Source organism: Podarcis bocagei (assembly GCF_964188305.1).
Source record: "Podarcis bocagei genome assembly, chromosome: 16".
Classification (NCBI taxonomy): Eukaryota; Metazoa; Chordata; class Lepidosauria; order Squamata; family Lacertidae; genus Podarcis; species Podarcis bocagei.
The window spans coordinates 34,169,418-34,190,827 of record NC_138142.1 but is presented as its reverse complement, the minus strand read 5'-3'; the positions used below and the strand labels follow the sequence as shown (position 1 = coordinate 34,190,827).

Here is a 21,410-nt window from a genome sequence, read left to right as displayed (position 1 = left end):
GGGCTCTTCTGCGTTTGCAGCAGGGCGATGTATGGTGATAAATGCTGCCCATTTACCCGGGTCTTTGACAAAGCCATTTCCGACCATGGGGAGGAGAGGGGGTTGCGGTCTAGCCCCTCCTCCCCAAGCGCGGGGGCTAACCTTGGCCCCCGCGAGAGTTGGGGGAATCCCTGGGCGTGCTCGCGACCCTGCCCGCCTATCGGCGGGCTGGGGGGAGGCGTGGCTTAAGGTATTTTAAGCCGGGCACGCCCAGGGTCCGCCCTCTTCACTCCCGACCAGCTGAGAGGTTTTCCCATCCCACCCACCCTTAGACGCTTAGGTAGCCGTAGGTAGTCATGACCTTGCTATGGACTTCGGTTGGTCGCCGCAAGGGGCCTGGTAGGAATTTTTCCAAGTTGGCGATCTTCCGCCAGTTGGTTTTTTCGCCTACCTCGTAGCAAAACGTCACAACTTTCCCTGTATTGGCGGTTAGGCATTGGCTGGGGTACAATTGTTATGCAAATGGATGGGGGGGAAGGAACGCCATCACCTTCCCCCAGGAAATGGGGTAGTCCGGTACAGGACTCCGAGGGGCGTTGTCTTGTCCGAAACCTACCTAGGTAAGGGCCCCCGGCACGCCCCAAGCGGTGACACCCGTGGGATCCTAGTTGGCGTACTCCAACGGGGGCCTCCCACGGTTAGTGTTAACCCTTCCCGGACATCATGCCGGGTAGCGGATAGGAGCCAATGCCTAGGGCCAATACCTTCAATTCTCTAATCAATAAAGTTGTGGCCATTTCATGCCCATTAAACTTAAACATCGTGTCCTGTGTCTTTCTTTCTGGGGGAGGGGTTTTGACACGCAACTGAGATAAATACTCAAATATTCGGATCAGGGGTGTGTGTGTTTTTAGCTGGAGCTTGCCAGAGTACAGCACTGCCACCCCTCAGCTGGGCAGCACAGCTTCTCGGCTAACAGCTGACACATGGGAAAGCTGTCCTGGTCCTTTCTGCTTGGAGCTGGAGAGGCAGGGCTGGGGCATAAGGATGGAGCCTCCCCGCTCATCACCACACGCAGTATCATGTATGTGCGTAGGCGCCTGGAACAGAACCTCTGTGTAAAGCGGGAGTCACCTAGGTCCATTCGCGGGGAGTTCCAGCACCTTTTCTTCTAGGAAGAAAGCACAGATTAGGGCACATCTTGCTCTAATTTGTTTTAAACTAATTTTTAATGCATTTTTATAATTGCTGCAACTGCCCGGACACTGAGGTCCAGCGCCGAGGGCCTTCTGGCGGTTCCCTCGCTGCGAGAAGCCAAGTTACAGGGAACCAGGCAGAGGGCCTTCTCGGTAGTGGCACCCGCCCTGTGGAACGCCCTCCCACCAGATGTCAAAGAGAAAAAGAACTACCAAACTTTTAGAAGACATCTGAAGGCAGCCCTGTTTAGGGAAGCTTTTAATGTTTAATAGGTTATTGTATTTTAGTGTTTTGTTGGAAGCCGCCCAGAGTGGCTGGGGGGACCCAGCCAGATGGGCGGGATATAAAGAATAAATTATAATATTATTATAACTGTGTCCTTGGGGCGAAGGGTGGGTGATGAAATGGAAAGGAAACCGGCATGACAGCAAAAACAGCAGCCTGACTCAGTCTAAAGTTGCTTCCTGTTTTCTTCAGATACCAGCTTGACCCGCACCCCTTCCGAGCCAGCGGCGGGAAGGCGGGTGGCATAGAAATGCAACCCAGCTCGCAATTCAAGGCAGCTCTTCCTAATCTGCACTTTTGAAAACTGCGGGTGAGCCGAAACATAGCCAGGGCATGCCTCTGTGAATTTTGCAATGCCGTTCTCCGGTCAGGTAACATTATAGACAAAGATCAAAAACTGCATGATATGTATTGCGCCACGGTGGCTGCTAGCGCCCTTTAGGACTAGGAGAGCGGAAGGCAGGGAGCCAACAGTAGGTGGCGCCCTACGCAGCTGATTCCACTTTTGCCCCTGTGCTGGTCCCGTGGGTTTCTGTGAGGCGAGGTCCGAGTCCAGACCGAGGTCAAGGGTGCAGTATTGAGGCCGTCTGTCAAAGCTGAAGCTGGGTCCAAGGCAGGGAGTCAGGTGAGGTCAGGAGATCTGGCAGGTCAGGGTGCAGGCAGGAACTGGATACCAACAACGTTGCTCCTGCAACCTGGGACTGGGGATGACTGGCTTTTATCTGCCCCAAGGCATAGGGCGGCCCCGGTCCACAGGTGACTCGCCTCTCCTGGCCTGGAGGTGAGCACTCCTCCTGCGGGAACTTAGTTCCCTCTGCCTTTCTGCCCTGAGCCTCTGCAGCTCAGGAGAGGCTGGAGGGTTACCGGACCCAGAGGCAACCTCAGTTTCCTTTGACAGGGCTGAGAGTGGAGCACCTGCAGGCAATGGGTCCTCCATCACCTCAGGAGCCAGAGCAGACTCAGCTGGTGTCTGCTCCTGAGGATCCAGCACAGGTGAGGACCCTTCAGGCTCAGGCCCCAGCCCCAGCTCAGCAGGTTCTGGAGGCGGGGACTCCTGTGCAGGCTGGGATTCCTCAGGTTCAGCCTCCGAGTCTGATTTAAATCGAATCCACCCTGCTTAAGATGGATATTTCTGTGACTGTTATTATATCTAATTTCAATGACCTTGCTATTTCTACCTTTACCGCTTCGGGTCAATTTTTGGCGCAAAATAATTCAACTAGTCAATATGAATTGATAACAGCAAGAACAAAAACAACTGAATCATAATCCAGCCAAGAGAAATCTCACCTGGATTAATTGCATGCGTTGAGCCAATCCGTGGATTGGTCAGCTTAATTTGCATGCATTTGCCTGAGCATAAAAGCATCTTCCTGAAGGGGGAAAGCCCTCCTTCCTTTCAGAACATGTGCTTCAATACCAGCAAGAGAGGCTCTCCTCTCCAGATCCAGTTAGCAACATAGCATCCTTATTCTGGGCTAGCTACAGTTCCCCCTGTCTTCAAGGGCAGCCCCACGTAACACACATTGCAGTAATCAAGCGCTGAAGTTCCCAGGGCATGGATAACTGCAGCCGCTCACTGTCTGTGCACCAGCCTCAACCCAAACAATGTTCTTCATGCCACTGAGGCTACCTGAACATGAAAAGATTATGTTAATTGCTCTCCTTGGGCTGTGTTCCCTATCTGTTAAGGAAAGTACTGTGTGTTCCAGAATTGAATGAGCCTGCCAATTATTTCAGTCAATTGTCCTGCCCTTGAGCTTGTGTTAATTCTACTCAAAGCACACGTTCTGAAATCTGTCATCACAAGTCCCTGGAGCCATGCATTTCAGTGGGTCTATATCACGGCTGGCCAACTCCCAAGAAACTGCGATCTACTCACAGTTAAAAACAGTGAGTAGATCACAGTGATCTGCCCCCGTTTTATAGGGATTCAGGATTGAGGGTTTTTTTAAGAAGGAAGGCCCTGTTTTGGGGGGATCAGGCCTATGTTCTTGAGCTTCTTTGGGGAGAGCCATTGATCTACCACAGTCCAGTGATCTACTAGATCACAATCTACCTGTTGGACATACCTGGTCTATACTAGCCAGAACTTAGCTGACTTACAACTATTGATAATTACCACCCTTATAAACCACATTACTGTCAAAAATGCATTATTACTGTAAGTATTCCGCAAGTGCATCCCAGTCTATAAGGGGGTGTCTTGACCTAAGACAACCGACACCGTGAAACAGCCGCAGGGATCGCGTCCTTAGTGAGTTTACAGCCAGGACGGCCTCTGAACCTAGAGCATCTTGGCTCACAGCTCACCCTCATGGGTGTCACGAGGAAGGGGCAAAAAGGCGCAGGCCAAGCCCCCCCGAACCAAATGAACCAGAAGCCCCAAATGCCCATCTTGCATTAAAAAGAGAGAGAAAGAGAGAGAGATTCTAGCACTGGTAGAACCTGAGATATGAAATGAAAAGTTACAGGCCCTGTTCTTATTTTTTCCGCAAGAAATTAGCCTGCTCCCCCTCTTTCATCTTACTTGCTTCCACTGGCAAAAACTCATGCAGACCCCCACTTTTCCAAGCGACGCTGGGGAACCTGCGTCCCTCGAGATGTGCTCGATTCCAGCTCTCAGCTGCCAGCACAATCGACGGCCAGGGACGATGGGAGTTGTAGTCCGTCAACATCCACAGAGCGAAAAGCTCTCCATCTCTGGCTTAAATTGTTGCGCCACATGGCTCTTTAACCTACCCGTCAAGCTTCGCTCTCTCTGCTTCAGATTAGCAGCCGTGCCATTCATCCGCCACCTACCTACCTCCATGCCAACCCTCGGCAGTTTTATTTGCACCGCTGACTCACCCACTCTTGCCACACCCCTTCTGCGGGCAATGGGCCTCCCCCTGGCCTCCCTTTCTAGGTCAAGACACCCTGTATGCATATGAAATCAAGGGGCCCGCAACACTACAGTGGCAATAAAGATAAGCTAATCAGTAGGCAGACGGTTCCACTGCTTGCCCAAGTGCTTTTTGAGAACGTTCCGAAATCAAATCTCTGCAAAGATCTCGCCTGACTTCTTGCAGGAGGTGACAATCAGTCATATTCAGGCTTCGAGGCCAGATGGCATCTGTCTACAGAGAGCCACGCACTGCTCATCCCTCCTCCACACCCCTGACTGTGATTACGTGATCCCTGACTGGTTGGGACATGTGTCTGGGACAGCGATGATGCAGCTGTGGCCCTCCAGAAGTTGCTGGACCACAACTGCCACCCTCCCTTCCCACCAGCCCTGCAATGTGGGGCTGGCTAGCCCATTACTTCTGGGGTGCATCATTTTGAAGTAAACAATAATTACTCCTGGAGTAAACAATATTTAGCGAGATATGCACCAACTTACCAGTTTTCTCTCCCTAAAAGCTAAACAAACACACACACTAAACAGCACCTGGTGTCCTTCAACACCCTTCCCCAACCTGGTGCCCTCCCCTCACCCCCTCACGATTAGCCAATGGCACCAACGCCATCTAGAAGGCACCAGCTTCCTCCATCCTTGCCTGACACCTCTGTTATGTGACCCCTGATTGATAAGGACACGTGTCAAGGAGAGGGTTGAGGCCGCCCCAATGTTTCTGGACTCCGACTCCCATCATCCCTGACCACTGGCCATGCTGGCTGGGGCTGATGGGAGCTAGAGTCCAGAATCTTTTTTCCACAGAGACTACTACATTCCTTTGTACTGATGATGGTAATGGTGGTGATGATGGCAAAGCCTTCACCGGGAGTGGTGTTGGTGTTGGTAAAGCCTCAGCAGGTGTTGCTACAGATGTTACTTCAAAACGGGCAAAAAAGGCATTCAAATCCTCTGCGAGGGATGCCCCTCCCTCATCTGCCAGGGAGTCCTTGGATTTATACCCTGTTAATTCTTGTACACCTTGCCACACCTGCCTGGTGTTGTTACTTTGTAGATGATTCTCCAGCCGCTGTCTATACGCCTCCTTTGCTACACGGATACCTCTCTTTAGATCGGCTCTAGCCGAGCTGGACAGCGACTTATCTCCACTTCTGAAAGCAGTATTTCTTGCCTTTAGCAACCCCTGGACCTCCCTTGTCATCCAGGGCTTCCTGTTTGCGTAGATCTTTATCCGGCGCCTCCGTGTTACATTGTCAGTGCAGGACCTAATATAGTCCAACACTTGCTCAATATGAGTCTCTACATCCTGTTGGGCGAACACCTCCCAATCGGTGTCATGAAAACAGTCTTGTAGTTGTTGGGATGCTTCAGCTGGCCATATTGTAATATCCCTCTTTATAGCTGGAGTCCGTTTCCTCAATGGAATATATTCAGGAGTCAGGAGCAGGGACACATGATCACATTGGCCTAGATGTGCCAATGGTTCGGCCTTATAGGCCTGTTTGACATTTCTATACAGCCTGTCCAGAGTTTTTTCTCCCCTGGTTTCACACTTTATGTGTTGATAGAATTTAGGTAGGACCACTTTCAAATCTGCATTTAAGCGTCATAAATTTCACAGTTGGGGAGCAATAGCTAGCTATCACAGCGTGGTTTGTGCACCAGATGTTATTCACGTATACACACAAACCTCCCCCCCTTCTTTTACCAGAGTCCTCTCTTCTATCATGGCGGAACACTGTATAGCCTGTTAGTTCTATGGCTGAGTCAGGAATAATTGGTTCAGGTTAAGTACGGACCTATGGAACAAATTAAGTACTTAACCCGAGGTACCACTGTATTCATTTGACACATTTATATCACCCTTTCCAAGGAAACACACTGAATAATTTCAAAATTATCGGTCTATGTATTTCTGACAGTGTAACCAAATCAGTTGATATATAAGTGTAGAAACTACTCCGGAAATTTATTATTCAAAAAATGAAACCTTCGTCTGGTTGTAAATATTAAGATTATACCAGCAAGAATGAGTACTTCTGTAAAAAAAAATGATTTAAATCAAGTCTTACTGACTAGTGATTTAAATTGTGATTTAAATCGAATCCACCCTGCTTAAGATGGATATTTCTGTGACTGTTATTATATCTAATTTCAATGACCTTGCTATTTCCATCTTTACCGCTTCGGGTCAATTTTTGGCGCAAAAGAATTCAACTAGTCAATATGAATTGATAACAGCAAGAACAAAAACAAGTGAGTCATAATCCAGCCAAGAGAAATCTCACCTGGATTAATTGCATGCGTTGAGCCGATCCGTGGATTGGTCAGCTTAATTTGCATGCATTTGCCTGAGCATAAAAGCATCTTCCTGAAGGGGGAAAGCTCTCCTTCCTTTTAGAACATGTGATTCAATACCAGCAAGAGAGGCTCTCCTCTCCAGATCCAGTTAGCAACATAGCATGCTTATTCTGGGCTAGCTACAGTTCCCCATCTGTCTTCAAGGGCAGCCCCACGTAACACACATTGCAGTAATCAAGCGCTGAAGTTCCCAGGGCATGGATAACTGCAGCTGCTCACTGTCTGTGCACCAGCCTCAACCCAAACAATGTTCTTCATGCCACTGAGGCTACCTGAACATGAAAAGATTATGTTAATTGCTCTCCTTGGGCTGTGTTCCCTATCTGTTAAGGAAAGTACTATGTGTTCCAGAACTGAATGAGCCTGCCAATTATTTCAGTCAATTGTCCTGCCCTTGAGCTTGTGTTAATTCTACTCAAAGCACACGTTCTGAAATCTGTCATCACAAGTCCCTGGAGCCATGCATTTCAGTGGGTCTATATCACGGGTGGCCAACTCCCAAGAAACTGCGATCTACTCACAGTTAAAAACAGTGAGTAGATCGCAGTGATCTACCCCCGTTTTTTAGGGATTCAGGATTGAGCTTTTTTTTTAAGAAGGAAGGCCTGGTTTTTGGGGTTGAGGCCTATGTTTTTGAGCTTACTTAGGGGAGCCAAAGTTGTTCAGTTTTGACAGGTTTGACAGACCACTCTTCTTCCCAGACTGAGAGGAAAAATGGCGAAAACAGGATATTTATTGGGAATGCGTGGTTTTTGCAGTTATTCTTAAAGTTGCAAAACAACGAAGGACAGAGGGAGGGAGAAATTTCTGCAACAGCAATGGGATATCAGCTCTGCCCAAGGCATGATTTAGAACAGCAAGAACTGGGAAAAGACAGACATAAAATTTTACAAGGACAGAAAGAAACACCACGGATAGTATAATTGGCACACACAGGAAGAACAAGAATATAGTTTGAGTGCTCCACCTGTAGTTTCATCAATCATATAATGTGTGAACACAAATAGAAGTTATGAATACTGCAGTTGTTGTATAAGCAGGGACGTCCAACAGGTCAGTTGTGATCTACTGGTAGACGCCTGGGAGGTATTGGTAGATCTCGCCGGGTCCCTTTCCATTCCAAATCTATTTGTAATTTAGAATCCGGCCCCGCCCTCCATTGTTGCATGATCTGCAGAACGAAAGACGGATCTCCAAAAAAATGGGGCTTTGATCTGCACCTCCGAAAAGGCAGTAGATCCCTGGCAGTTTTTAATTCTGTGAGTAGATCACAGTCTCTTGGGAGTTGGCCGTCCCTGGTAGAAGGGATTATTATTATGACCGCAATGGAATAGAAATTAATAAGATGCTGGAACGCAGAAATAAAGCAAATAATCAAGCCATCAATTCTAGCACCTTATCTAAATTACAGTCCTTCTTCCGCTTACTTATCCTTCTGGTTATGTAAACTTCAGGATACATAAGCAGCAAACCCAGAAGTATATTTCCGGGTTTTTGCTGCGTGCGCATGCGCAGAAGCGCTTTACCATTCTGTGCACGTGCACAGAAGCGGTGCCTCCGGTTGCGGAAACCTCAGAATCCGACCAGAGCTCCAGAACAGATCCCGTCCACAACCGGTGGTACCACTTTATCTAATTCGGTATGTGAACTATTGGTATTAATAATTGACTTATAAATTGGTGTTGTTATAAAGAGGCTGTTATTGGATGTAACTGAAAACTAATCAAAATTATTATCAAGATGGATTGAACTAACTTTATCACCAAACTGGCTCATGTTGTAAGGGAAAGACGTGTGCTGGAATTAGTTCCTTAGGGGACGTTGAACTTGGAACAGGTTCCTTTTTAAGAACGAGCTTCCTGAGCTGAGGAATCGACTTCTAGGGGGCATTTGGAAAACCGCGTGTAATTCAGGCTTCAAAAAACAATCAGTGTTGAAACATCTTAATGAGGAAAGGCTAAAGCTAATGCTCTCTTTGTTTTCTTAGGTTAGCACTCAAGTGCCCTGTGGCAACATGGCATTCAGAGACACCCCCTTGGCTAAGGCCTCCTGCTCCCCCTCCGTTTTTATTTAAGGTATTTTGGCTTTTGTTGTCATTGTTGTCGCTGCCCCTCAGCCTAACCTACCTCATGGGGCTGTAGTGAGGATATACAGTGGTACCTTGGTTCTCAAATGTAATCCATTCCAGAAGACCGTTCGAGTTCCGAAACGTTCGAAAACCGAGGCGCAAACGGCTGTCTGCAAATTCCATTGAGAAAATTCAAAAACATGCAGCGGAACTTCTGAGGCGCATTTGAATATGGAAGCATTTACAGTGGTGCCGCGCAAGACGAAATTAATCCGTTCCGCGAGTCTCTTCGTCTTGCGGTTTTTTTCGTCTTATGAAGCACGGCTATTAGCGGCTAAGCGGCTATTAACGGCTTAGCGGCTTTAAGAAAAAGGAAAGAAACTCGCAAGAACTCGCAAGAGCCCATAGGGAAATTCGTCTTGCGGAACGACTCAAAAAACGGAAAACTCTTTCGTCTTGAGCGTTTTTCGTCTTGCGAGGCATTCGTCTTGCGAGGTACCACTGTACTTCCAGGTTTTTGGCGTTTGGGTTCTGAAACAGAGGCGTTCGAGAACCGAGGTACCACTGTAATAGGAAGAACCGTGTACTCCTTGGAAGGCAAGGCATTTGTAATAGCAAATAAAGTACAATTAAACCTCTGACCACACAGCAATCTTGGGATTCCAGAGAACTGGAGTCACATCCAAACCACAGACTGATATGGGGAACTGGTTCCAGACTGTAATTCCCCATTGCTTCCTCATCCGGGGCACTAACTGTTACATCTGTCTCCTCTTTTTTGCAGGGTGTGAGGTGGCTGGCAGATGGGACCAAGATTAGCTGGTGCTTGAGAGACAAGGCAGCACCCATCATTGGCTCCAAGGGCTGTGGCAGAATCCAGAGCCCCCACCCTCCAGCTGAGAGGGCTGTGTCCAATTAAGGCATATACGATATGGTATTTATTGTCATTGTCCCATACAGAACAACGAAATTGAAAAATCTACATAAGACATTCAAAAACCAACAAGCCTACTATACGATACGATATCTTTATTGTCATTGTCCCATGCAGAACAATGAAATTGAAAAACTACATAAAACTACTACAAAACTACATAAAACATTCCCAGCTATCGCAACCTGGTTAGCCCTCTAAATACTCTGATACCCCATTTTTAAATACAATATACTCCCATAGAGACTCCTTAAAAAGGTAAAGGTACCCCTGCCCGTACGGGCCAGTCTTGACAGACTCTAGGGTTAATAATGCCATGGCCACACTGCTCAGCGGCTCCAGCTCGACGAAAGATGCTCTCAGCCTTGTGGATATTAGAATGCCCTAGCCCACCCTTAGCTCGTCCCCCTTTCCTGCTTGGTGAACCTGCTAGCGAAAATGAGGCAAAACCATTTGCATCTAAATTCCCTGTTAGCCATGTCTCTTGCAGGAAGACTATATCATGCTCTTGAATAAAGTTGACAAATGATTGGTCAGTCTGCCTTATTAAGCCAACCAGCAGTGTTCCATGATAAAAATTTAAGATTGGCTTTATCACAATCGAGTCTTTGTCAATTATTAGCTAACGTACTTTTAGGGTTTGTCGCTTTATGTATCGGTTGCCTATCGTCTTTGTAAGGCGGGCTATCCAGCCGTTCTATGATTTCAATAGGTGGATGCAAAGTGCTCACGTTAGTGGACACCGGGTCTTTATTATGCATAAATTCCTTCTGTGGATACTCTGTTGCGGCCTGATTTTGGCCCAATTCTGTTTCGTCTAGGTATCTCATTTTGTCCCATACGTCTGGTGGGGTCACCTTAAGGATATTTCTCCTTCGGGGGGGGGGGTGATGGAGTGCTCCCCTTGAAGGGTGGCACTTTCTCTCTTGGTGGAAAATTAATCTCTGCTTTAATCTGAAGGTTACGTGTTGTGGACTTTTTTTGGTTCCCCCTTAATAACCTCGTTGCCTGAAGCTCTCTTGGTCAGCTTGTCTCTTAGCTTGTCTAGTCCAGTGTTTCCCAACCTTTTTTGGGCAAAGGCACACTTGTTTGATGAAAAAAATCTCGAGGCACACCACCATTACAGCCCCGTGACGTCAGCGCGCAGCGTCACGCCGGGAGGGACGCACGAAAGTGTAAGTTTCCATTTTTTCCCCTCCCCCTTGCCGGGGAACCTCCAAGCTTTGGGGGTGGGGGGGAGGAGGCAGCAAAGCGAGGCAGGAAGGAGAGCGCGGCTTGGCTGGGTGAGTTTTGGCAGGGGCAGGGAATGAGAGCCGCGAGGCGGGCGCTGCGGACGGAGGCGCTGCCCGCCGAGCTCGCAGGCAGCCAGGCAGGCAGACGGCGAGAGCCCCGCGCTGGGCGGCCTCTCCTCGCCGCCGTCGCCCTGCCTCTCGCCGCCCGACTCGCCCGCCTCCCTCCAGGCAACATCTCGCGGCACACCAGGCAACATCTCGCGGCACACTAGTGTGCCGCGGAACAGTGGTTGGGAAACACTGCTCTAGTCTTCCCAAGATGTCAGTTTGTATTAATGGTGGGAACATCCAGAATTGGTCAATTAGGATATTTTCTTCCATAGTAAAGAAGTCCTCACCTTTGTTTGCAGGGCAATGCGGGTTCTGTTTGTCAGGCCAGAATTTTGAGGGTTGTTTCCCCTTTCTGAGATTTGCCTGCTTAGTTTTCAAAAGGGGGCTCAAAGGAGCCTTATTTTCAAAGAGCCTAAGTATTGTTGTCTGTGCTTTTAAAAAGGCAGGTCTTGACCTAAAAATGAACTTGGCCAGGTTCTGATCCCTAAAAGTGGTCAGTGCTCTCACTGAGTGACCATCATAATGTAAATATTCCACCGAGGTGATATCATTAGCATTAACCATTCCTGGCAGTATGTCATTTAGACTAGATACAAAGTTCATTATTCGCTGTCTCCCTGTAAGGAAGCCCTTAGGCTTCGGGAAGTTCGTGAATACCAGTTTTTGGGGATTTAGGATCAAATTCCAATCTCTTTCCTGACTGGAGGCTTGCCAGGTCTGAAGGGGGGTATCATCTCTACTAAACGCTTCCTCTTCCCCGCTGTACGATTTGCTAAGTGTTTTATTGCCTTCATAGGTAGAGGCCTCTACTTCCGCAGCATCAGGTTTATTAAAAAGTTGGTTATCCAGGGACTGAATTGTTACTTCTGCCTTCTCACTTGCTACTGGAGTCAGCCTTGGCGAGTCCTCCTTAGCCGGTTGCTGTATAACTATCTTTGTTTCTCTCTTTTTACCCTTCTTTTTGCTGCTCCGAGTGGTCGCGTTATTTGGGGCCGAGGGATGGAGTTTAAACAATTTCTGCCAATGGATGTTTCGATTACTGCAGGTGTACTTGGCTTTCCTTGTTGTTTTGATATTTTTACTTTTCTTCACTTTCTTCACTTTTACCCTTGAGTTATGTCTTTGCAGATTCTCCTTTATTACTGGTTTGTTCATCCCCACTAGCTCAACTGTTTTATGTTCTTGTGACATATCATTTGATTTTATCTCCTTTGATTGAGGTGTGAAATTTTCTACTAACGTCAGCAGTAGCCCATTTGTTATTGTTGGCATCAACAGATGAAAAACGCCATTGCCAATGCAGGAAGGGCCAATAAAGCCCTTACAAGATTTTTCCACGGGAAAGGGGGTAAATACGTTCCGGCGGCCTCCCAGGTTTTTGCTGCAAAAATACTCCCACAACTTACTTATGGATCCCAGGTTTGCAGTTTTAAAAATTTTGCACCTATGGAGGCATTTCAAACAAAATTCTATCGGTGTTTATTGGGGATCCCCCCCTGTGTATCTAATATAGCTGTCCGCTTAGAAGTTGGACAACCACCCGTTACCGCGCGGTTGTGGATTCTAAAGATACACTACTGGTTAAAACTTATTTTTTCCCCGGTCGGTTTGGCTCCTTTAACACTCTTAGACACCTTTCACTCCACCTGGAAAGCTTCCCTGTTTGAAAAGATAAGAAGTTTGGGATTCTCCCCGCAGATCTTGATAGCGGCAGGGTATGAGAGAGCCAGAAGTCAAGTGCTCCAACGCATTAGGGACATAGAGCTGCAATGTCACATGGGCAAAATGGATAAACATGCCACAATTAGAGACTTTGGAAGAGGGTTCTCACCTGCAAACTATCTGGCTGATTTACAAATATCCAAGTACAGACACTCTTTTACCCTGGCCAGATTTAACGTTCTGCCCTCTGCCCTGTTGCTAGGCAGATATGAGGGCAAACCATATGCGTCACGCGTTTGCCCATGTGGCTCATCGGAAGTGGAAACAAGTCTGCATGTATTGCTGCACTGTAGATACTACGAGGATCTACGCCTGACCTTTATTGCCCCAGTTCTACAAAAGCCTAAAAATGAACCAGAACTCCAACGTCTGAGAGCCTTGATAGAAGATAAGGTTCCTGAAATTACGACCAATGTGGCCAAATTTTGTGTAGCCGCTATTAGGCGAAGGAAACAAGAGCTTTCCAATGTCAATATGCAGGCGAAGGCAAATACTTAATTTTATGTATGTTGTCTAATTTTAAATTGCTGTTATGGCCTAATTTGTATTGAAATTGTTCTTTGTTTTTTCCGGTGTTATGCTTCGTTGACTAGCTGTACGAGTTAATCTGGTCTGTGACCGTTTAATAAAATTTGATTTGATTTGACTCTAGGGTTGTGCGCTCATCTCACTCTAGAGGCCAGGAGCCACCGCTGTCCGCAGACACTTCCGGGTCACGTGGCCAGTGTGACGCAGCTGCTCTGGCGAGCCAGAGCCGCACACGGAAACGCCGTTTACCTTCCCGCTAGTAAGCGGTCCCTATTTATCTACTTGCACCCGGGGGTGCTTTCGAACTGCTAGGTTGGCAGGAGCAGGGACCAAGCAACAGGAGCTCACCCCGCCGCGGGGATTCGAACCGCCGACCATGCGATCGGCAAGTCCTAGGCACTGAGGTTTTACCCACAGCGCCACCTGCGTCCCAAACAGAGACTCCTTACACTGCGTTTAAAACCAAAATCGCATTTGGATAGAAACTGTTTCTCAGGCGGCTAGTCCTAGTCTTTATAACCCTGTACCTTCTTCCAGAAGGCAGAAGCTGAAAGAGATCATTTCCGGGGTGCACACTATCCTGCACTATCTCTGCAGCTTTCTTATGGCACCTGAAAGCATAGATTTGATCCGAGGTGGGAAGAGTGCACCCAGTTATTCTCTCCGCAGTCTTTACAACCCTGGACAGCATTGTTTTCTCCCTGACCGTGCAGCTCCCAAACCACACACACAGACCACCAGTTAATACGCTCTCCACAGTACAATGGTAAAATGCCATCAACAGGTCCTTTGAGAGATTGTTTTTCCGGAGGATTCTCAGAAAATATAACCTCTGCTGGAATCCGTTGAACGGAAAACGTTCGGAAGCCAAGGCGTGGCTTCTGATTGGCTGCAAGAAGCTCCTGCAGCCAATTAGAAGCCACATCGGACGTTCGGGTTCCAAAGAACGTTCGCAAACCGGAACACTCGCTTCCAGGTTTGCGGCGTTCAGGAGTCAAAACCTCCCAAATCGCAAGGCGTTTGGCTTCCGAGGTACGAATGTATTAGAACTGTAGACAGTCATGGCTTCCCCAAGGAATTCTGGGAGACGCAGTTTGTTAAGGGTGCTGAGAGCTGTCAGGAGACACCCCTTATTCCCCTTCCGGTTTAAAGCAGAGCTTTCCAAACTTTTCACATTGGCGACCCAATTTTTAGACATGCATCGTTGCACAATGCGGTCATCCAGTTTTACTAGCAAACCAGGGGTTAAACTAGCCCCTCTCCAGCCCCGGGAGGAGTGGGGTGAACGTTCGCACGACACAACCGCACACTGCAGCCGACACACTAACATGTCGTGACACACGGCTTGGAAAGCTCTGGTTTAAACAGGGAGTCCCTATTTGCGGGAATTATGGACGCACATTAAGCAGCTGACATACTCTATGCTCCCTGCAAACCAATCAGCGAACACTTAGTCTGGAAGTAGGTCCACAGCCCTTCCTCCTGGCAATGTGTGTCCCAAATTGTTGGTTGTTTCCACGTAAGGTAGGCCGCACCCCAGCCTAGGCAAGATAAGGCCACAGCTAAGGGTGCCAAAGGGTCCAGTGCCAAGGGCCTTCTGGGGGTTCCCTCGCTGCGAGAAGCCAAGTTACAGGGAACCAGGCACAGGGCCTTCTCAGTAGTAGCACATGCCCTGTGGAATGCCCTCCCACCAGATGTCAAAGAGAACAACAACTACCAGACTTTTAGAAGAATTCTGAAGGCAGCCCTGTTTAGGGAAGCTTTTAATGTTTAATAGACTATTGTATTTTAATATTCTGTTGGAAGCCGCCCAGAGTGGCTGGGGAAACCCAACCAGACTGGCGGGATATAAATAATACATTATTATTATCATAGATGTCACGTACAGATAGGGAACCCAGATGTTTCACTCAATTTATGACACTACACATCCGGGGTGTGGGTGTGCGCAAGAGACAGCGGAGGAGGAAGGTGAGCCATCTTCAGGCCTAGTGGCAGAATGGTGACCCACTGTTATTAGGCAGAAGGAAAAATACAGCAGGAACTATAATTTTCAAGACAACCATTTGCCAGGAGATTCTTGTCACATTTCCAGACATGGGTGGCGCTATGGTCTAAACCACTGAGCCTCTTGGGCTTGCCAGACTGAACGTTGACGGTTCGAATCCCCGTGACGGAGTGAGCTCCCATTGCTCTGTCCCGGCTCCTGACAACCTAGCAATTTGAAAGCACACCAGTGCAAGTAGATAAATAGATACCGCTGCGGAGGGGAAGGTAAACAGCGTTTCCATGCGCTCTGGTTTCCGTCACATGGTGCGTTGCGTTGCACCAGAAGTGGGTTAGCCATGCTGGCCACATGACCTGGAAAGCTGTCTGTGGACAAACGCCGGCTCCCTTGGCATGAAAGCGAGATGAGCGCTGCAACCCCACTGTCGCCTTTGACTGGACTTACCCGTCCAGGGGTCCTTTACCTTTTACCTGTCACATCTCACTTTACTGAAAGACAGCTTTTATTCTCACTTCTTCTTCTTTTTCGTGACCCGGACTTCGTACCTCAACCCACAAATATAACTTACAATTTCCTTCCCATCTTAGGGACTCTATTCTGGATTTGTGTAGGGGTTACTCCTGAGCCTTTTCGTCTCCTGAAAATATCCCACAAGGCAGCGGCGGTTTAGGATCGGAGGTTTCCTTCTCTCAGATGGGCTCCCTTCCCAGGTGGACGAGCCCCATCTGCCCCTCACTTCCCTCGGCAGCCTGTGAAGAAACCCCCTTCTTGACCCAATCCTGGTCTCGTCCGCTCCATCCGCCAGAGCCTGTCTTTGCATGCGGGGGAAGCCCATCACTCACCGAGGGTTTGAGACCCATTGGCTCCCCTCACTCAAAGCCATTCCCAGGGTATGGCTGCTGTCACACGCTGACAGCTTCCAGGAGCCACAGGTGAGAGCTGAGTGCAGGGTTGGGAACCAAAGGTGGACAAACTGCCTCAGACAGAACATTACCCTTCCTCTACAGCAGGGTGGCGCTGTGGGTTAAACCACAGAGCCTAGGACTTGCCGATCAGAAGGTTGGCGGTTCGAGTCCCAGCGACGGGGTGAGCTCCTGTTGTTCAGTCCCAGCTTCTGCCAACCTAGCAGTTCGAAAGCACAAAGTGCAAGTAGATAAATAGGTACCTCTCCGGCGGGAAGGTAAACGGCGTTTCCGTGCGCTGCTCTGGTTCGCCAGAAGCGGCTTAGTCCTGCTGGCCACATGACCCGGAAGCTGTCTGCGGACAAACGCCGGCTCCCTCGGCCAATAAAGCGAGATGAGCGCCGCAACCCCAGAGTCGGTCACGACTGGACCTAATGGTCAAGGGTCCATTTACCTTTACCTTTACCTACAGCAGGGGCCAGCAAACTTTTTCAGCAGGGTGCCGGTCCACTGTCCCTCAGACCTTTTGGGCGGCCGGACTATATTTTGGGGGGAAATGTGAATGAATTCCTATGCCTCACAAATAACCCAGAGATGCACTTTAAATAAAAGGACACATTCTACTCATGTAAAAACACCAGGCAGGCCCCACAAATAACCTAGAGATAAATTTTAAATAAAAGGGCACATTCTACTCATGTAAAAACACACTGATTCCCGGACCATCCATGGGCTCGGTTTAGAAGGCGATTGGGCCGGATCCGGCCCCCAGGCCTTAGTTTGCCTACCCATGCTCTACGGTATGTGGTTGTTTTTTTTTACAAAATACAGCATGCTAGACAGAAATCCTGCACTTGAAGTGATCTCGGCCCGCCTCCCAGTCACTTCAGTTCCAGCCCAGGATTTTATCTGCATTTTTATCTCCATAACAAGAAAAGCATCACTGCTTGAATTCCCACACCCTAGGCTGCTCTTAAAGGGGCAGGCATAGCCAAGCAGTTTGCAAATCCCCATGCAGAATAGAAGGGCCATAAACTCGATGGCAGAACATCTCCTATACATGCAGAAAGTCCCAAACAAAATCCCCAGCATTTCCAGGTGGGGTTGCAGGTGGAAACCCTTGCCTGAAGGGCTGCTGCCAGTCAGTGTAGACAACACTGAGTTAGGTCCACGGAAAAGAGCCTCAGCAGAAGACCTTAAGCATCTCGGTGCGTCAGTAACCTTGACAGCAGCCCTGTTTGGGTTAAAAGCGGCCCCGGGTCTGAAACCTGGCAAAGCATGGGACTCTTAATCTCAGGGTTGGGGGTTCAAGCCCCACATTGGGTGAAGGATTCCTGCATTGCAGGGAGTTGGACTAGATGACCGCAGGAGTCCCCTTCCAACTCTACAATGCTATGTTCCTGTACTTTGTCACCAGGTTTGACATCTGGCTTTACAGGATTTGGTTTGTTGTCCCAGTCCCAGCACGCCTGAAGAAGCAGAACCGGTTCCACACACTGTGCACCTTGCCCACTCACAAAGGGGGAAATTCCCTGGGAAGAGGGATGCTCCATTTAACTGGAACCATATGGGGAAATAGGGGCCTCCCCACAACTCTCTGAACAAACTACAATTCCCAGAATTCTTTGGGGGGACAAACTGTGATTGTCTAGTGCAGCGGTTCTCAACCTGTGGGTCCCCAGATGTTGTTGGACTACAACTCCCATCATCCCTGAGCTCTGGCCTTGCTAGCTAGGGGTGATGGGAGTTGTAGTCCAAAAACAGCTGGAGACCCAAGTTTGGGAAACACTGCTACCCACATTCAAACCCCCCCCCCCTTCTTGATCTTCCAAGCAAGAGGCATTATGGGAGTCCCAGGGCATATTCCTGCCAAGCAAAAAATGCTCAGAAGCCAGGGTGGGAGGTGAAGCAGAGCTGCTGAGGGACGTGGCCTGGGGAAGTGGGGTGTAGCCAGATATAGAGGCCTTGGGGCTGCACATGGCCCCTGAGCCTGATGCCCCCAACCCTGTTGTTGGACTACAACTCCCATCATCCCTGAGCTCTGGCCTTGCTAGCTAGGGGTGATGGGAGTTGTAGTTCAACGACATCTGGGGACCCACAGGTTGAGAAAGGCTGGTCTAGTGCTTTGAATATATGCTGCCAAGGTGACCGTCCAGTCCGCAGTAGAAAACTGCAACAAACCTCCTATAAATCACACAGCATGTACATATAGCAGCGGGGACTCTCTCTCCCTCCAAATCTCTCCTTTTCCTACACCTACAGTAACTAAGCCTAACGCTATGAAATCTAAATAATCCATCTAAGCCTCCTTCCCACTCCATTCCCTCGGGTGTTCTCTCTTCTGACGCAATTTTTTGACTGTAAGCATCTAGGGGCCTTCTATTAACGAACTGACAAGCATTTTAAGGGAAGGCGAATAATAATAATAATAATAATAATAATAATAATAATAATAATAATGGGGGGACAGGGGTCTTTAAGCAGCTGGATTTCACCAGAGAAGCCGGAATCCCCTTTTCTATACACAATAGTTACAATGCACAGGAAACTTTGGAATATGGCCACTCTAACAATAATTATTTAAAGGTAGGAGGTGAGGTGGGGGTGAGAGACTTGACGTTAGTTTTAAGCTAGAGACATCCCCATTTCCTGGGGACAGTCCCCGGATTTGCGAATAAGTCCCCGGACAAATTCCATCCCCGGAATGTCCCCGGATTTCATCTGATGTCCCTGGGAAACGCAGCAGCGGCAGTCTCAGCAGCCCGGAGCAGTTGGCTCTTGCTGGCTTCAGGAGCTACTCGGAAGTCCCCATGTGATGGTGGTGCAGGGGCTCAAAGATGCAGCTTCCGGGCTGCCTCCACCTTCCCTGAGCCCAGGAACTCAGCTGTAAAGGGAGGCTTCATGATGCCTATCGGAGCAGCCTCCCAACTCCTACTTGTGTGCAAGAGGAATCGGGGCAGGGATCTCTCATTTAGGCAACGGGAAGCCTCCCTTCCCAGCTGAGGGATCCCCACCCCCTCCTGCTTGCAGGCAAGTAGGAACGGGATTGGGGCTGCTCCGATGGGAAGGGAGGCATCGCGCTGCCTGAGAGATCCCTGCCCCCTCCTGCTTGCACACATGTAGGCGTTGGGATGGGGCTGCTCCGAAAGGCAAAGCTGTCAACTTTCAGATTTGAAAATAAGGGATCAGCAGCCTCAAAAATAAGGGATCAGCAGCATAGCTGTCAACTTTCGGATGTGAAAATAAGGGATCAGGGCAGAAATGACTGGCAGAATCCGAGATCAGGGAGAAGAGGTGGTGGAAGAAGACTGGAAGAAATTTAAAGACTACTTGCAGAAATACTGTAAAATTAATGAATGTTAAAGGGATGTTGGATTGAAAATAAGCGGTTTTGGTAAAAAGATTAATAAGAATATGTAAATACGGATTGACAATGGTTGGAAATATATAGTTATAATAGGTTAAGATATTAAGTAAAAATAAATGATAGAGGGTAAGGATTTGCTGAATTAACCATGTGAACTGGAATACAAAAAAGGGGTGTGTAAGGAGGTCAGGAAACAAGTAAATGAAATATAAGACATGAAAATGTTGATTTCTTTTCAATTTTTTTTGCTTTTTATGTATTTTGTCTTTGTATTTTCGTATTTTTCTTTTCTTTTATTATTGTTACTCTTTTTCTATTTCATATTTTTAATTCTGTAACTTTTTATTGTCGATAAAATTTCAATAAATATCATTATTTAAAAAAAATGAAAATAAGGGATCAGCAGCCTCACCTGTGAGACAGTCTACGGGATATCTAACAATATCTAACGACGCTGAAATAAGGGAATTTCCCGCAAAAAAAGGGAAGGCTGACAGCTACGCCGAAAGGCAATGTGAACCCCACCCCCTCCTGCTTGCACGCAAGTAGGAATGGGATTGGGGCCGCTCTCCGCCCTCCTTCTCTGCCTTCCATGCCTGACCCACCGCACACCGCTTCCCCACCACCGAAGAACCAACAAGTCAGGGGCTGCCCAGGCTCATGGAGAAAGGAGCTAGAAGCCTCGGAGGAAGGGGAAAGGTGGTGGTTGTTGTCAAGGCGGAGGCCACCCCTCTGCCACCGCCATCGCTCCAGGACCAACGTCCCGAACGTATAGTTTTTATTTTATTTTATTTATTTAAAGTGTCCCCGGATTCATTGAAAAAAATCTGGTAACCTTATTTTAAGCCAGCTCATAAAAGAGTTGGTGCCAGGAAGCAAAGTGGGGAGGGTCAGAAGCATCCCTCCCCAGAATGAGGAATAAGATAAAAAATATAGAGACCCGCTTACCCAGCAAGACGAGAGTCGGTGTCTTTTTCACCTTCCAGCAGCCACCAGGAAGCAGCCGGACTTTTACAGGCAGCCCAAGGCGAGCGGATCATATGATCTGCGGTCACATGACACCTGTGTTGCAGGCGGGTGGGGGTTCGCTCTGCCGGCACCGGGCATCTGCTGAGCAATTAACCCCATGGGAGCAGAGGGGGCTTGTTTACTTGGGACCAAGCGTGCTGCCTAGGATGGAGGGAGGCAGTTGCTTGCTTCGGAGCAAAAAAGATGCCGCAGGGTCGGATCCGCCCTGCAAATAAACTTAAAACAAGGACATTTCTCCCGGCGTGGGAAGGTTTTTGCTTCCTCTCCCCAATCGATCTGTTGGGTTGGCAAAGGCTCGACGCAGTTTTCTTGGCTGCAGCGGAGACTCCCGTTGTCACTCACCCTCTGGAATTAATAGTGATTCATAATAATTGGTAAATCGTGATCAGTCATCTGCTGTCGTGGCCTCCCCCAGCAACAGCCTCCTTTCATCGCTCCGCTCTCCGCCCCCCTTCAAAATAAGCCTGAATAAGTGTTTAACAACAACAACAACAACAACAACAACAACAACAACAACAACAACAACAACAACAACAACAACAACAACAACAACAACAACAACAACAACTTTATTATTTATACCGCCGCCCATCTGACTGGGTCGCCCCAGCTACTCTTTAACAGCTTCCATCATATACAGAAACGTCATCTGTAAAATTACAGCTCACTCTCTCCATGGTGTATATAATATGGGTAGATCTACTACGCCATATATTTAATCAATGCATCTTTAAAACACATGACCCCCCCCCAAAAAAAAAGAATCCTGGGAACTGTAGTTTAAGGAT

General features: G+C 48.3%; 1 protein-coding gene and 1 long non-coding RNA gene across 3 annotated transcripts in view; both read right to left on the bottom strand.

Annotated features, from left to right (window-relative positions):
* LOC308575125 (lysosomal acid glucosylceramidase-like) overlaps window positions 1-20,971 on the bottom strand; it is a 40,236-nt gene extending 19,265 nt beyond the window's left edge. Inside the window, exon 1 of one of the 2 annotated variants that reach the window (XM_081173649.1) lies at window positions 20,542-20,971. The gene's annotated coding sequence lies outside the window, so the exon portion shown is untranslated. Of the gene's footprint in view, window positions 1-4,203; window positions 4,284-20,541 lie in introns of those variants that run through there. The other variant, XM_081173650.1, reaches the window with a different exon arrangement.
* Window positions 13,858-15,478, bottom strand: LOC308576226. The gene is made up of 2 exons (XR_014003152.1): window positions 14,247-15,478; window positions 13,858-14,194 (listed from the first exon to the last, which is right to left on the bottom strand). It is a non-coding gene; the product is annotated as an uncharacterized lncRNA (long non-coding RNA).
* Window positions 20,972-21,410: the final 439 nt, after the last annotated feature.